The following is a 16,089-nucleotide window of genomic DNA, read 5'->3' as shown; positions in this document are numbered from 1 at the left end:
CATGAAAGAACACCAAGTTAGAAAAGATGCCAGCACACATTAGTGAATCTTGTTATTCATGGTCTCCTGTCCTGCAGTACTTCACTGACAGAGCATCTCACATCTCTACCGCTGCTCTTTATAGTTCCAGAGCACAGTTACTTAACTGGAGAGCAGCAAGACTGCAAGATCTGACATCCACTGGGATGTGCACAGCTTTTTGCAGAGTGTAGGAAATTGGCCATGAGACCCCAGGTAGTATATTTAAAAGCATCCCTAAGGGGCATATCTCCACCTGCTGACAAATGCAGCCCCAATGAGCAGAAGCTGGTTGGCTGCACCTCCCGCACTAAGAAAAGCTTTGTGCTGTTTAGGGATGGACCTGGACATGGCATGTCTGAGCCACTCACTGATGAGTGAGCTGCTGTTCAAACTGACAGCGATAAAGGCTTGCAGGCATCATGGGTTCATCCTCAAATGTCTCAGCTTTCAGGGTCTAATAAAAAACTCTTCTTGAACAGTAACACAGAGTTGCTCTGACCTGTCTCACTGACCTAGTCTTTTTACCTGCTCCTCTGCACTTCACATCACCTGTCATTTTCCTCTCCTACTCCATCTAGCTAATCTCTCTGCCATGAGTAGGAGAGCCTCCTGGTTGTCTGGCCTTCTGCCAGGCTTCTTCTGCCCTATCAAAGCTTCACAGGATTTAAATCACATCTGAAAAAAAAAAAATAGTTGTTCTTTAAATATTGCTTTTCCTCCTCCAGCTTTTGTTTCCAATTTAACATTGTGACTATGGTATTTATTTTGCAAGGCTACAGGCTGCCAATTAAGAAAAAAAATAAACCCTAAAGCTAGAAAACCGAGAAAGAAAACGAAGCTGTATTGAAGCTAACTGACCTACAGGCCCAGCAGAGAGTGCAGGAGGAAAAAGCAACCCACTAGCTACTGCGGCAGGAGGCTGTGTCCAACAGCCAGGAATGAGAAATCTGTGTGAGAGAGGATGACTGGCAATCAGAGACCAAAATGTTCACCTTCTGCATGCAGTTTGGATTTGGGGAGACAACAGGGAAAAGAGGTTTATTTTTAGAGGGTGAGAGATTCAAGGGCACATGCAGTTTTGGACGGATGGGACTAAATTTTAGCTGATAGCTGGCCTCTCACCTTACCTCCTTCTCAAATGCAGCACTGAAAGCTGACATTCATCCTGCGTCTTAATCACCCCTGCCTGTTGTCAGAGTCTCTGAAATCCAGCACAGGCTGTAACTACCAGTGTAACTCTTCAAATGACCCAGCAAACCACAAGGGCATGGCTAATATGTACACGCTCTGCAGTACAGGCTATTATACCTTTGTAGGTTTGAACCATGCCTAGCTCATTGGGGTCTATAGGTGACACTATAACTTCTCAATCAGCATCTTCAAAAACATACAACCTTTATAAAGCTCATCTGCAAGGCAAAATAACTGTTCCTGCAGAGATATATATGGCCCTCTGCTTTCCACCCAAGTGACTTGGTGTGAGCATACCCTAATGAAGCTATGGGCTGGGAGAATAGCTCACACAATATTTTAGCACTCTACTTTCCTCTTCTTATAGAACAGCTATAAATAAACATACAGAGGCAAATTACTTAGCATTTTCAAATGCATTTCCTATGTAGCTGTTCAATCTGAAAAGACAAAGCTTGGGAGGGGGTTTAACCATATTTTTCACTGACATCAGAGTATATGTTGAGCACTGCTGAAACTCTACCCTACGTACTTGTTGTATGTAATTTATTCCTGCATGTACTGTATCAAGAATGAACACAGCATAATCTTCCTTCAAAAACTGAAGGAGTCAGTTCCAACTGTGTCACTCACAAGGCAACAGTGACAACAATGCACCACTGTAAGAGGCAAGGAATCTAAAGTACCATTATTAAACATAAATCAAGAAAACTGAAGCAGTCTAAAGCTTTCCTCTATAAATATACTGTGAGGGGAAGGAGGTCAGAGGCAGGCAACCAGTGCCTCGGTTCTACCATTCTGCCTTGTGCGTGCAAACAGCTGCCTGCTGCTTTAGTCAACGATTTGCAGATTGGGCAGTAGGAGCCAAGCTGGTGATACATTTGCTTTCTGGAGTTGTGTCCTCCTCTTGGAGTATATAAGGAGTAAAGGCCACTTTGAGCACATAAGTCTTTCCTAATGTTTCAAAGGTAATATTCAAAATACTATATTTCCTTAAAAACCTTGTCTCACTTATGTCTCCTATGCCTATAGCAGGTTATTAATAACTTTTGTCTTTATTCATGCACTTGCCATCCTCACTAGTATGAAACTCCATTATAGAAAAAAAAGTTAGATTTTACTGTTCTTGCTACACTAAGCCCCTGTATAGTTTATCTACAATTACGGACAAAAGTTTCCACATTATCCTTAATTATTATATTCCCTCAGGCTCACAAGCTATCTCCTTCCAGTCAATGCAATTAATTTCTCCTCTTGTCAACACCTATGAGACTGGGAACGAACACACTGTTCAGATGCTGAACAGTGGACTCACCGTGTACCTTTATGGTTTGTCTCAGGCCCACCTGGCTGGATAACGAGGGAGGGATAAGGGAGACAGATAACAATGTGAAAGGGGAAATCACCACAAGGCAACGCAGAGCTATTTTTTTTGTTAGATCTTTCAGAATGCTCCTTTCCAACCAAATTATCACCTTATTTGAAGAAAAACAATGCATTTAACTTATAGTAAACCGAATTTCAATTAAAATATTATTTCAGTAAATGAAACATCTTCATTGCCATTTTAAGGAGATGTCTTAGATTTTCTTTCCTAAATGCTTCTTTTAACGTCCTATTTTACAGAAGTTAAAGATGAACAGGTATGAAAAAAATCAAGAGGCAAGCTCTTTCCTTTCCTAAGAGAAAATGAGCAAGAAACGTTCATGGAAGCAAGAAAAACTCTGAAACTATGTCTAAACTGAGACAGCCAGGAGCGGCTCCAGACTCTGAGCCTGGCTGTGTATTGTGGCAACAACCTATGTCCATTCCAGTGACATCCTTCCCACACGCTGTGCTGTCGGTGGGAAGACCAGAAAGGAACCACAGCATATTCCAGATTCATCCTTGATATGGAGAAGCTGGAGCTGTGACTCCAAGGCTTGCTGAAACTCATGCAGCTGTGTGATTTAGACCACCTACTGGTGGTTTCTTAATTTCTCCCCTAGCAAACTAGATGCCAAAGGTCCACTGAGAAGGAGCCCATGTCAGGTCCTCTAAGCCCATGAAGCAGCAGCTGCATAAGAGAGACAGAAGGCATTTGCACCATCTCAGAGCTACAGGAGATAGAAATCAACTCATTGCACCCCTCCACCCTGGAAGGGAGAGCAGTCCATGGAAGGCCCATGACAGAGCAGAGAAAAAGAGCAAAATGGAAGGAAGAGCAGAGAGAAGTCACTACATCTGACTATAACTCTCTACCCATCGCATGTCACTCCACTGGCTTCCTCACTGAAGGGACTGGGTGTGGTGGTAACAAAGAAGAGTCTGGAGTCAAGGAGGGAAGACATGATTTGGGGAAGATTAATTTAATTTATTGCCAATTTATATATATATATATTTAATTACTAAATTAGGAAGAAAAAAGACAAACATTAAGACACACAAGGGGAAGACCTTTCTCCCCACCTTTCCCAGCATCAAGTCTTTTTTGCCTGCAGTGGAAACTGGTAAGTGATCTCCCTGTCCTTAGTTCAACACACGAGCTTTTCCTGTTACTTTCTCCCTGCATCCCACTGAGTGAGTGGCTGGCTGGGAGTTTGGCTGCTGGCTGGGGCCAACCCACCACAGACAGCAGAGAGTCTGGGACAATGCCTGCAAGCAGCATTTGGTTTTATAGGAGGAAAAACATTTGGAGGCCGGTGATGGAAGTGAAAATTATCTCAGTCCTACACTGTGTTCTGAGTTACACTCCAGTTTTGCACTGGAGTAAATGAATTTACCCCATATTAACACAGATGTAATCTGAGAGATGCTTCTGGCCTCCAGTTCTCACCATAAAGTAAATAAAGAGCTGTTACTTAAACTATGCTATGGTGCCTGTGCACTCTCTCCCACTCAACTTGAGCAACAATAGTCCCAGGGAGCATATATAATTATTTGTTTGTATCACATTCAAATACAGAATTGTGCCATGGGAAGTATAACAATTTCTATATAAACACTAATTATTTCTAAAGAACAGGTGTAGGCACAATAATAATCTTTGAAATTGCTAGATTTAGTGAATTCTGTAGGTTGATTTGGAAATGGGACTGAGCAGTAAAAAAAAAAAAAAAAAAGACTGCAGAGAAAGCATTTAATCACTGACTGATCAGGTTCTGTTCTCTGTGCTATGACGAAAACCATGCTGTAACCTTAGTCCTAAAATCCCCTCCTCCCTTATTCTGAGTTTCTAATCTAACAGCTCTTTCTCCTGCAATTAAGACACAGCACTTCTCCTTATAATATTAATCCTCTTTTTCATATATGGTCTACCTGGGTCTGACAATGTTGGTATGTCTGAGGGTTCCCTGGCAAAGAAGCCCAGATGCTGCTAGTGCCCATGTATCTAACTTAAGCCCATTCTTGCATTTGGTAGCAAAACATGTACAGGACTCATGCAAGACTTGACCCATGTAAAACTCAACTTGTGTAGTCAACCATTCAGATTCCAGAGGTTCTGAAGGGAATTCTTAGTACCTCACTGGAAAGAGATGGTAGTTTGGCTTCTAGGGTCCCATTATTATTTGTGGGAAGATATGAGGCTGGACATGTCCATAAATCCCTTGCTGACCTGGAGAAAAGAGCCTTCATAACCCCACTGGCTTTTTTTGCACTTCCTGTGGCATTTGTGTGCTATGCATTCAGGCTCCTTTCCCACTGCTCTCCCATTTATAGCAGGCAGCTTTAACTTGGCAATTATTGTAGATTCTTTCCTTTACTGCTTAACGTAACTGGACCAAGTGTTCTAAATGACTTTTGAAATTCAACAGCAGAGTCCTGGATGTTGTCTGTGTTTCCCTGGTAGACGTCAGCCTTAGAGGCAGGCTTTTATTTCCTAGCGTGTTCCCAGCTCACCTTGGATTGCAAAGGGCCTGAAGCTGGCAGAGCTTGGTTGGTACAAATAAGGCTTCCCACATGTCCCTATGAATCATGGTGTTCAGTTTTGTTTCTGGTCCATAAGAATGTCAGATGCAAGCCTGTCTGTGAACTGCTATCTTGCTGGCATCCTCAAGAACATTACACAGCACAGGTTTTGACTATTGAAAGAAGGGCTTAGTGATAACTCTCCTAAAGGGCTATGAGTGCATACTGTTAGGGACACACTTCAAGAAAAGGTGACAGCCCATGGTACACCCTGGGCTAAATGCAGCTCCTTTGTGGTGAAAATATGTCACCTTAACCATAAGTAAACACAAGAAAATAGTTATTAGAAACAGAAATAAATGCGGTGTCCAGATTCATCTTAATACATGAATTGATATACAAAGACAAAACACTGCTGAAAACACTGCATCTTGCCTCTTTTAGGGACATCAGCTTCTCTTAATTTCAGAATTTACATGAACCTGGCAGCTGAAGCAATGTGTCTGTAAGAAAGGCAGGAAGCACAAAGGAGGGTTACTGCAGCTGAGTGCGTAGCGAGAGGAAGGAGGTAGGGTCCAGCGTTGTGCAGCTCTGTATATTTTATTTTGTATGTTTTTGGTTTCTCAAAGGTTGGTCAGCTTTGCTAGGTGGCCTTTATCCTCTGCCACCTCTCTACACTCTTACCACAGGACAAGCAGGGAACACTCCTGGAGCAAAGACACTTAACAGAAATTCATGCACAACCGAATCCAGGATAGCTGCAACCCCGTCAGAGGGCTATGAAAGCAAGAACTGGAGAGGAGGCCTTGGCAGTAAAAGTATCCGAGAAACAGGAACCCACACAAATGTATTCAAGGGTCATCTGAGACCCCCTTGGAGATTGTCTGGGGGATACCATTCCAAAAGGTCATATGCATCTTATGAATCCCGTGTCATATCTGACAGCCCTGTATGCAAACATGTGGACAGCTGCATTTGGCCCCAAAGCTTCATGAAGCAGTAAGACAAGAACTGAGGAAAAGAAAGAGTGGAAGAGCAATTAATGGAATAGAAAGGAAGCAGCAGCACATCAGGTTTGCAATACTTAGTTGGTTTGTTACCTGCAGTGCAGGAAGGTACCCTATGTAATTTCAGTACAGGGAATTCAGACTTCTACCCACCCCTCATGTGTGCATGCAAACTGGACACACCCTTACCTCCTAAATAACTCATAAACATTTGCATTCCTGTTTGAGCAGTCTAACTTTTATATGCACATGCAAGCGTGCATGAAAATGCTGGAATTTCCGTCTCCACGTTTCACAGGTGGAATGGTTTTCTTCAGTCCCAGATTCTACAAGAGACTTTCACTCACCTCAGCTATGTCACGGCTTCTGCCCTGCTACTGGCATGACAGTTTTGGGGATGGAGTCCTAATTTTTGCAAAATAATAATATATCTCTATCTACCCTAATGCTTCTTTATTTTAATCAAACTCTAATTCACAGTTCGGCTGAGTAGAGATTCTATGAAGCGACAAGACCATCTCAGAAGTATTTCAGACTATATTTAGGGCCTGTAAATGCTTCAGGTTCTCTAAGTGATACTAAGTATACTTATTACCATTTTTGGGAAATCATTATCTTTTATTTAGAAGTCTGTCATGTTTCCCAGCCTACAGAATGAAGGTACGTTACATGCTTTTGAAGTCTTTCTTCTAAAAAATGTCATTGGCATGTAAAGAGCAACTAAATTATAAACAGTATATACCCATAACATCAGCTAATTTTAAATGTAATCAGCATTCTCCATGCAAGAAATACCTCATAAAAGAGCACATTTAACAAATGAGAATCAGCCTGGAAATGTCATGTGAGCCTTTCAGATTAAAAATAATTCCACTCACAAATGAGAAATAAAATGCATACGCTGCATAGCAGGAATCAAACCTGGCCATGAACTGGGGGTATCTGACATTTCCATCTTCATCAAGGGGGATTCTGTCAAGTGGCAGCTCAAACTCTTCATCAGTAATCTCCACGCCAAACCTGAAACAAACAGCAGTTAGCAGCGCTGGCTCGCGGGGTTCACATTTGGGTCACCGGTACCCACAATACCCCCAGCATATGGCTGCCATTAACTCTTTGTTACTGCTTCGGTCCTCAAGATCAAGAGCACCACGTGAATATCAGAGGTTAATCAGGGTTTTGATCGCTTCAGCTTTCTCAAAGAAAGAAATTCTACCCTAGAATCCCTGCATTGGTGGTGCACAGAAATAGAAATACTAGCATATTGAACTGTGTGCAATTGTCCTCGATAAAAAGTTATTCATTACACTAAAACACTGGTATTGCTTAAACTAGTTAACTCTGAAAGGCTTTTCATTTGGACTATTTAGCATGAAAGAAAATGTAGAGAAAAACTGTCTTTTTGGGAAACAGCTTCTTAGTGCTTTTGGAAAGCATTTAATAATGGCTTTAAAGACATTTTGCATACAAATATTTAAAAGCGGCAGTGTTTATTCATCAGCAAGAAAGTGGTTTCACCTCTCCAGAACAATCAAAACATAATCCTTGAAATACTGGCATAAACAGGAATGACTTAAGCAATCATAAAGAACAAGGCCTTCATTCATTATTTTGGAGAGCTGATAAAACTCGGCTGACTTTTGGGGGGATATATTCTCTTTTTGGCAAGGCAAAGAAAGGGTATACAAGACATAGTATTTATTTGTTGTTTTGGTTTCATCATCATGTTTTCCCATTTTAAATAACTCAAGAAACCCGTCTGTTGGAATGCCATTTGTCCTTCAGTTATTTGGGGGATTTCTGACTCAGAGGTTGGAGTAAGGGGAATGGCTCATTCTGCAGAATCCTTTCCCCTGCGGTAGTTGTGAGGGAGTCTGCTGAGGAGGGCACACACAGCTGCTTCTGCATTTGCCCTCAGCTGACAGTACCTTATTTTACTGGCTTTCAACTTCACTTGCTACAGTCACTTTTCATTTAGACACGTGCGTTTAGGGAAGCTTGTGTTCTGTAAGTACACATAAACCCACACAGAAACAATGCCAATTTGCAGCACTTTTTACCTATGAAAACTAACTCGGCTGTGTGTGCCAGTAAGAACAACTTCTCGGGAATCCGTAGCTGTTCTGGGGTTAAACACCATTGCACAGGCCACTTGACGACTTGCTATTTGCATGTGTGATCAATGGACAAAATCTATTTGTTTACAGGATGAGTTAAACAAAATCTCCTGTCTGTTGCTGTCTCCTAATCCTTCTCTCCACCACTTGCATCAAGGGGTGCCATCCCAGAAAGGCCTGGAGGCTGTATATATGGCATAAGCAGTTGAGAGTCTATGCTGAGAACCAAAAATTTAAGTAAATAGGCAACTTCTAGCTCTACAACTGAAACAGACAGACTGTTTACTCGTATTACCTCTCCATATATAACCATAATTACAGAGAAAGCCAGACAGGTTCCATGTAAAGGAATACATGAGATCCAAGGAAGAAAAAGAAGTCCACTTAGTGCAATGCAACATTTATGGTCTTGTATAGCAAGGGGGTAAAGTAAATGGCTTTTCGTATTTATCATCACTATCTTCAATTAGGCAGGAGAGCAACAAAGCCACAGACTGCTCAAAAAGCAAAATTAAGCTGTTTGCACATTGTTCTGGAGTTAAGACAAAGAATTGCTGTGATCTGAAAAACAGGAATAAGGAGAAGAAAACAGGCTCATGGGATTGGAAGTTATGTCTTAATGGTTACTATGCATTTTGTCCTCTTCTAGAGTACGACTAAATAATTACTGCAGGGAGGCTGTACTTCTCTGGCAGCTTTGTTTATCTCAGTACAAGAACTTTTGTAAAGCCTAGAAGGAGACAGAGATTCACACACAGACCACTCTAGCACCTTTAGCTGCAAATGAATAATATTTCAATTATTAATTAGGTAGACTTCTCTGGAGGCTCTGGATTACATTATTTTTCCTTCTCCATAGCAAAAGATGGGTGCTCTGATTCTGCCAAGATAAGTGTTTGTATGGACAAAAACACAACCAAGACCAAAACAAAAAAGAAAAAGACAAAACCAAACAACAACAACAAACATAGGCTATGGTTTGGTTTTGTTGACAAAAATTTTTTATTTAAAATCAGGGAGAAAAATCTTCGCTTCTTCTGATAACCAACCAAACAAAGAATCCCACCTTGATAGTCAAATGAGTAAGGATTTTCTTAGTACTGAACCAAATCTGCTCATGACTTGTTGCTGAGAGTATTTCTCATTATATAGGATCAGTATAGCCCTGAATAACTGCCCATTTAATTTCACTTACTGAGGCTGATAACTTGTTATTGACTGGTAGCCTGAGCTAGACAGGCGGTTCGCTAACATGGAGTGAACCGCACCTCTGCAGCAATCACGATGAGAGCTGCTGGTCACACTTTTTTCGTAAGAAGAAGGTCTCAAACTGCTGTGCATATCATGCTACATGGAGAGACTTCCAAAAAAAAAAAAAAAGGTCGTCTAAGTTTCTAAGTTTAATGCTCAAGAAAGTTACTGAACTACCAGCTGCCAAGAAAAACTTATTTATGCCTACACAGAAGAATTACCTATCTCTTTCCTCTGTATTAGCCTATAACTGTGATCTGTGATACCTGACCTGGGCAGCTGATCTCTGAATCCTAAACATATACTTGACAGTGTACAAATATATTTTTTGAGAAAAATAGCACCATCATTTTATGAGCTAAATAAATAATGCTATTTCTACAAGGAGGGTGGGTCAAAATCATGCTCTCTTGAACACTTCACGGTTCACCTCTGGTAGTTTAAAACAACCTTCGAACTGTTCTGACTGAAGCATCAGCAGCGACACACAACTTGTCTCTGGACATGGCTGGGAAAAAACTGTGGCCTGGGAAAAACCCTGTCATCTCTGGGTACCACAATCCCTCTTAGGAGATGTCAAAAGCCATTTGTTGAAGGTCCCCAAGCTTCCCAAATGCCTCCAGGGAGATGGGAGCTGATCTAAAGGTCTGGTCTAAAAGTACACCTGTATATATTTACTTTGCAAGGTGCTGAATCCTTTTGGAACAAGAGGGAAATCAGTACAAGGTTCTGGAGGGTTCCCTATCCCCGCAATGTGTCGTAACTGCAAGGTCAGAAAGTACATGGACTGGTCTGAAGGAGTGAAACTGGGGGAAGGGAGGAACAAGGCTTCACCAACTTTGCATACTGACATTTTCTCCATTATTAAAATTCCAAAGACCTATTTTACATTACTGATCTCAGGATTTCTGGAAACATGCTGTGACTACATTACATCCATCGTGCTCACTGGTGTGGAAACAGAAAAAGCATTGAATGAAGAGAGTGTATGGCCTATACCGTTTGTTATCCCAAATACTGATATTATACCTTTCATTCTGAACCTCTCCTCAAGCTTTACAAACACTTCCATGATATACAAAAGCAGTAAACAGAAGGATCAAGTGCTCCAGCACACAAATGCTGCCACCTGAAACTAAGCAATTATTTAATCAAACAGCAACAGCACACAACAGATGAATCACTGGGTTCTCCAGGGCACATTTTCAAAGGCAGGTGCAATGGGCAGGGCTTGAGAAAAAGATATGTATTAACTGGAGGGCTAAGCCTATTTAGACAGAAGCTCATGCAAAACGCAAGGGACTGGTTAACAGTGAGGTTGTGAGAAAATGCTTTGGCAAGAAGCCCAGAACCCTGGCAAAGGGAGCACCTGCAAAAAGTCTAATGTGGTTTATCGTACCAATACCTACATTTGCACATGCAAACTTGGAAACTGTGATTTCCATTTTATCATATGTTTAATACCTGCAATATCCCCAAATAAAGGCAGTTCTCACCTCTTGGATCTTAAATCAAAGAGACAGAGAGGAACATAAGGTACATTGGGAAATTCAGCAACTGTTACAGTCAGTTACCAAAGTGTCTTTTAGTCGTCTATGAAGACACCACTCCTGGGTACCAAGGGAACAGTGGCTTTTAAAGAGGTCATTAGTGGAAAAGATGCAAAAAAACACCCTCTGCAAGTAAGCAATTGGTGAGAAGCACAGAAAGCATGGAGGAATAACTTAATAGGGTGCCCAGACTAGCGTGCAAGACTAGCAGGAGCAGAGACAGCAAGGGAAATAAGAGAGCAGAGCAGGTCAGAGGGATAAGTGAGCCTAAAACTCTGGTAGGCATTTGAAGGAAGAATGACACGTTTATAGTGATGTGATTGTAAGGAGAAGTAGTTGGAAGGAGTTTTCAAACAGGACATGATATAGCGAGACAGAAAAGCTAAGGGGATTATTCCAGCAGTGTGACCTCAGATCTGTCCAAAGCAAGGCAGAGGTACTTGCAATAGTTGAGAAATAGCAGGCAGTTGTGAGGTGCACAGACACACAGCTCCCATGAGCAAACACGTGTGTGGAAATCATGGTTTCTGCTGGCAGGTAGCAGATGAATTCACTACATGCTGCATTTGCTCAGGAAAACATGGGCCCTCCTCAGCATCTCTTGTGTATTTTATAAGAGATCACCAGGTATCTCACCTGTGAAAGCAACATTAATGAATGAGAGTCACAAAGTGATCAGAAGCAATGTCTCTCTTGTATTTTTTAAGGAATCAGCAACAACACATTGGGCAAGTACTTCAATATTTGTGAAAAGAGAATATATAAAAAGAAAAGATAATATATTATGTTTTATTGGCATAAATCACAGGTTCTAGTTCCCTCCAGAAAACCTTTTTTTTTTTCGCCCCTCTCATGGTACAAACACTAAAAATATCTGTGTGTCCTCATCTGTGGTGTTGGTGCCTATTTGGCCCTTCGATCCTCTCATCACTCTCGAGGAAGACACCAGATGTGTCTCACCAGACTGCGTCTGGCAGGCAGCTTTCCCAAAGGAGAGATCTAACATGCAAAAACTAGGCTTAGAAAGATGAACCACTGCCATCTCTGTATGAAACGCTGCCTGGGAAAACTGACCTGCAAGATTCAGAGGCAGGGAAAGGGGGAAAACAAAACAAAACCAAACAAACAAAAATTACACACACACCCCAAAAAAACAAAACAAAACACAACCAAACAAAAAACCAACCAACCAAACCAACCAGACTGTTTCCTACTTTCCTCATATGCGGTTGTCTCTCTGGTTCGTAATACTTCAAATAAGTCAGTTGCTGCAATTCAACTCCAAGTCATCATTAGTTCATGCTATTGCAATATCTTTCTTGCAGAATGTTTCTCCAATTAATCAATTGTTTTACTCTTTCACAGTTATTTCCCAACATGTCACCTTAACCACTTCCATTCTTGGCATTTACATCTGTTTCACGGCAGACACCTACAACAGCATTACTCAGCTGCTGGGGTTCTGCCTTGTAGCAAGAGGCCCATCAGTTTGCCAAACGACAAGAGTTAGACTTATATTACCAACTGTACATTCATTATGGGAAGTACAAGGCCTTAGTTCCATCTCCTTACTGTTCCTCCAGCAGCAGGTGATAAGTCAACAACCATCTCGAGAGACCTCATGGGGATTCTGCCAGAATACAGAATTTCCTCAGCCAATTCAGAATTATCAGAGTTATCTTTTTGTGGGTGCTAAGCTCAGATACAGGGACACCACGCAGGACCACTGCTGTGTCCCCCACTTTTGAGTGCTGTATCACACACTGTGCTCAGGTCTAGCTTCCATGCCACTGCGGCCTGAGAACACCTGTTATCCAGGAGTTGTCCAGCAGCCTCCCATCAGCTATGTGAAGGAAGATGATGTAAACCCCAGCTCTTCATCTGGATTGTCGACTTTACCTGCAATGGAGGGTGTGAACTGCCCTGGCTGATTTTAGGAGCACTGCCACACCTCTAAACCATGGGTGAAAAATCCAGGGTGGGTAACAGGCTACCAAACAGAATAACAGATTCTTTCTTGCTGAAAACTTCTTTCAGAAGCATCTTCCTGATTCAAGAATTGGAGTGTTTGGTACCTGAAGGGTACAAGAGGTGCCGTTTCCCAACTCTGAAGAACAGCTACAGATGTTACTACAGATTTCTGAAGTTAGATACAGACACAACAAAAAGAACCCATTCAGATAGTGCAGGCAGCAAAAGAGAGTCTTTATTACACAACAAACAAACAAAAGTGATACAAAAAGGTAGAAGAGAAGAAGAGCTTTGCATACACACAGGATGTTTTATCTGAAAAAGAAATTTAAAAACACCACTACTAACTTGGACATATTTTTGCTAAAGCAAAACAAAAATCTTATAGGGACTAAAGCAATTGCTACTCCATTCCTCTTCGCTGATGCTGTGTGGGCAATTCCACCAAGTGCCTCTCAGCAAGAAGCAGTTGTACCATCTGCAGCTCTGCCAGCACCGCCCAGGGCTGCCTGCCCTCCTCACAGCTGGGACCCACACGCTGCAGCTGCTCCCGCGTGCCCGAAGGATGCTAAAAATACAGCACCTCCTGACCGAGCACAAGAGATACCAGGCTGATACCCTGGAAAAATACATGTTCAGCTCCAGTCCAGATGTGACTGGAAGTCCACCAGTTGTATCACCCTGCTCTAAAATCTGCCCTTGCACACAGGTGAGTAAGAGAGATAAGAAGGCTAAGTGCAACAGAGTAGTGTATGAGTAGTGTATGTGCAACACAGGCAGCCTCAAGAGAGCTACATTTTTGTGTAACAAACTAGGAAGGCTAATACCTTTTTCCTCCGAAAGCAGATGTAGATCCTTCCAAAACTGAGTGTGGGCAAAACTTGGCAAAAACCACTATATTTCATTAAAGCCCGAGGATCCAAGTCATGATCCAACAGGCTTAAGCACTGTAATTTGTAACAAAGCTTAGCCAGTGGCAAATACTACAAGCAGCTTCTGAAAATGGGATAAAAAATGCACAATATGCCACACCATACGCCACTTGAAAACACTTTTCACTGAAGTTAACATGTTGAACAATATCCTCTCTGAAATAACTTTTCACAAGTATTTGTCTTACTGAACTTACACTTTTCATTTTGTCAATTGTTTTTGTCAACAAATTTAAAATATTTTAAAGTGAATTTTTAAATTTTTGTAATAAAGTATAAAAAAACCTATTCCATAAAAAGAGAAATTAATCAGTTTTAAACACCACAACATATAAACTTGAAAATGTTGGCATTTTTGTTCAAGTTTATTTTGTTTTGAGCAATTGTGTTAAGAGTATCATATGCCCTGATACAGTCAATGCTAACTTGTCATTATACTTAAATAAGTCAACTATTTTAAAAATCAGCTATTAACTAAAATAATAAATTCATAATTTTGAGAATTTCCCTACAAGTTTTCTAGATATGTTAGTAGAGAAAAGTAATGCTACAAACACCGTGACAAAGCACCCGGCTTGGTATGTCTTTTACATCTGACTCTTATTAGCTCACAGGCTCAGTGATGTGGACCCGATCTCAGTGTGGTCATTTCCATCTGCCAATGTGTATTGCTCCATGTGAGAACGGAGGGGCGCTACACTCATTTTGCCCAGATGCACCTGTATGTCTGAGATAAGTAAATGTGCACAGCTTCCTCTTCTTAATATTCTGATGACTAGAACAACTCCAGCCTAAACACAAGCACCCTTTTTTTTAGCACCATTACGCAAGTTTCATGCTGTTGAATTTATTAGGGTTACACGAAGATGAAATTGGTGTGAAAGAGTGAAAATTACAGCTCTAACTCTTCTAAATGCACCTGCAGCAAACTGCCATTCTACACTATTTAAAGCCAGATTACAAGGTCACAACTTGGGCCAGTCTCCTTTTAGCAATTCACTTCAAGGACTGATTGAGTACTTCAGAACCTGGCACAGCAAACACAGCACATGTACAAGAGGCAGATATTTCTCCAATAATGTCACCAACACTGACTTGTGGTTTAATTGTGGTTAAAAAGACAGCTTTTCTTTATTATGTCAAGCTCTGTGGAATTCAATTAAGATACCTATTGTACTGGCAAAAATGTAAAGCTGCATGCCAGTGCTGTCAAAGGCTCATAACATAATTACAGTGCTCTCCAGCACTCTACCCGGTCCTCACTCCAGCCGGACTCTCGATAAACTCTATGAGAGACTTGCCAGGCTGAGAGCAAATTGGTGCTGAACGCAGCCTGTTTAGGGCTTCCTTTACCCCAAGGGCGCCCTGCCATCTAGTGGTAAGGACATTCCAAAAATACCACTTTGGTTTTTCAAAAGTGGAACTTCCTACGGAAACATTCCTGCATTGTTGTACATGTTTCAGATTTAACTAAAAAAAACTTGCAAAATATTGTACATTCTCTGTCACACGCTAAAGACCCCTGTAGACTGCCACCAAGAAAAAACACAGAAAGTAAAAAATCTCTTCTATCCATACTGTGTTGAAATACATAATATATGAGCAACTTTTACATGTAGTTCTGTAGCACACATTAAATATAAAGTTCCTTTTTCTTATTAACTGTTAATGAGAGATTTACACATCATAGCTTTGGAGAACCAAACCACTGGATGCTTTTTTTCCATATACAGTTTTATCTACCTATTTATTTTAAAGCTGAAACAGGAGTTACAAATCACATGGTAACAGTAGTCATTTAGAAAGAAATAAATGGAGGTGGGAGCGATTAATTAGGAACATACGAGAACGGTGAAGTACAACCACAGTATGACAGACACCCAGCTATGTCACAAACTGACACGTCTACTCCAGAAAGGCCACTTCTGTAATTTCCACCTGCCCCACATCTATGTAACTACTAAGGATGTGCTGAAAACTTAGTTTTTTGCAAGGCTGCACGATTGCTAGTGCTGACATGGGACAAGATGGGGGAACATGTGACAGGAAGGGAGAAGGAGCTGAGAGCTGCCATTGAGTCATCAGGATCCTTACACCAACTATGAAACTGTACCCTCAATTTCTGATCTGCTACACATCAGTGTTGCCCCAGGTCTGGCAG

At 41.3% G+C, this 16,089-nt stretch overlaps 1 long non-coding RNA gene across 1 annotated transcript in view; it reads right to left on the bottom strand.

Moving 5' to 3' along the window:
• Window positions 1-16,089, bottom strand: part of LOC110357251 (uncharacterized) — a 54,634-nt gene that overhangs the window by 23,158 nt on the left and 15,387 nt on the right. Inside the window, exon 4 of the long non-coding RNA XR_010472235.1 lies at window positions 7,029-7,127. This is a non-coding gene — a long non-coding RNA (uncharacterized LOC110357251). The remainder of the gene's footprint in view (window positions 1-7,028; window positions 7,128-16,089) is intronic.

This window comes from Columba livia, chromosome 4 (genome assembly GCF_036013475.1).
Source record: "Columba livia isolate bColLiv1 breed racing homer chromosome 4, bColLiv1.pat.W.v2, whole genome shotgun sequence".
NCBI lineage: Eukaryota > Metazoa > Chordata > Aves > Columbiformes > Columbidae > Columba > Columba livia.
The sequence above is the reverse complement of the archived record's forward strand: the minus strand, read 5'-3'. Positions and strand labels throughout refer to the sequence as shown.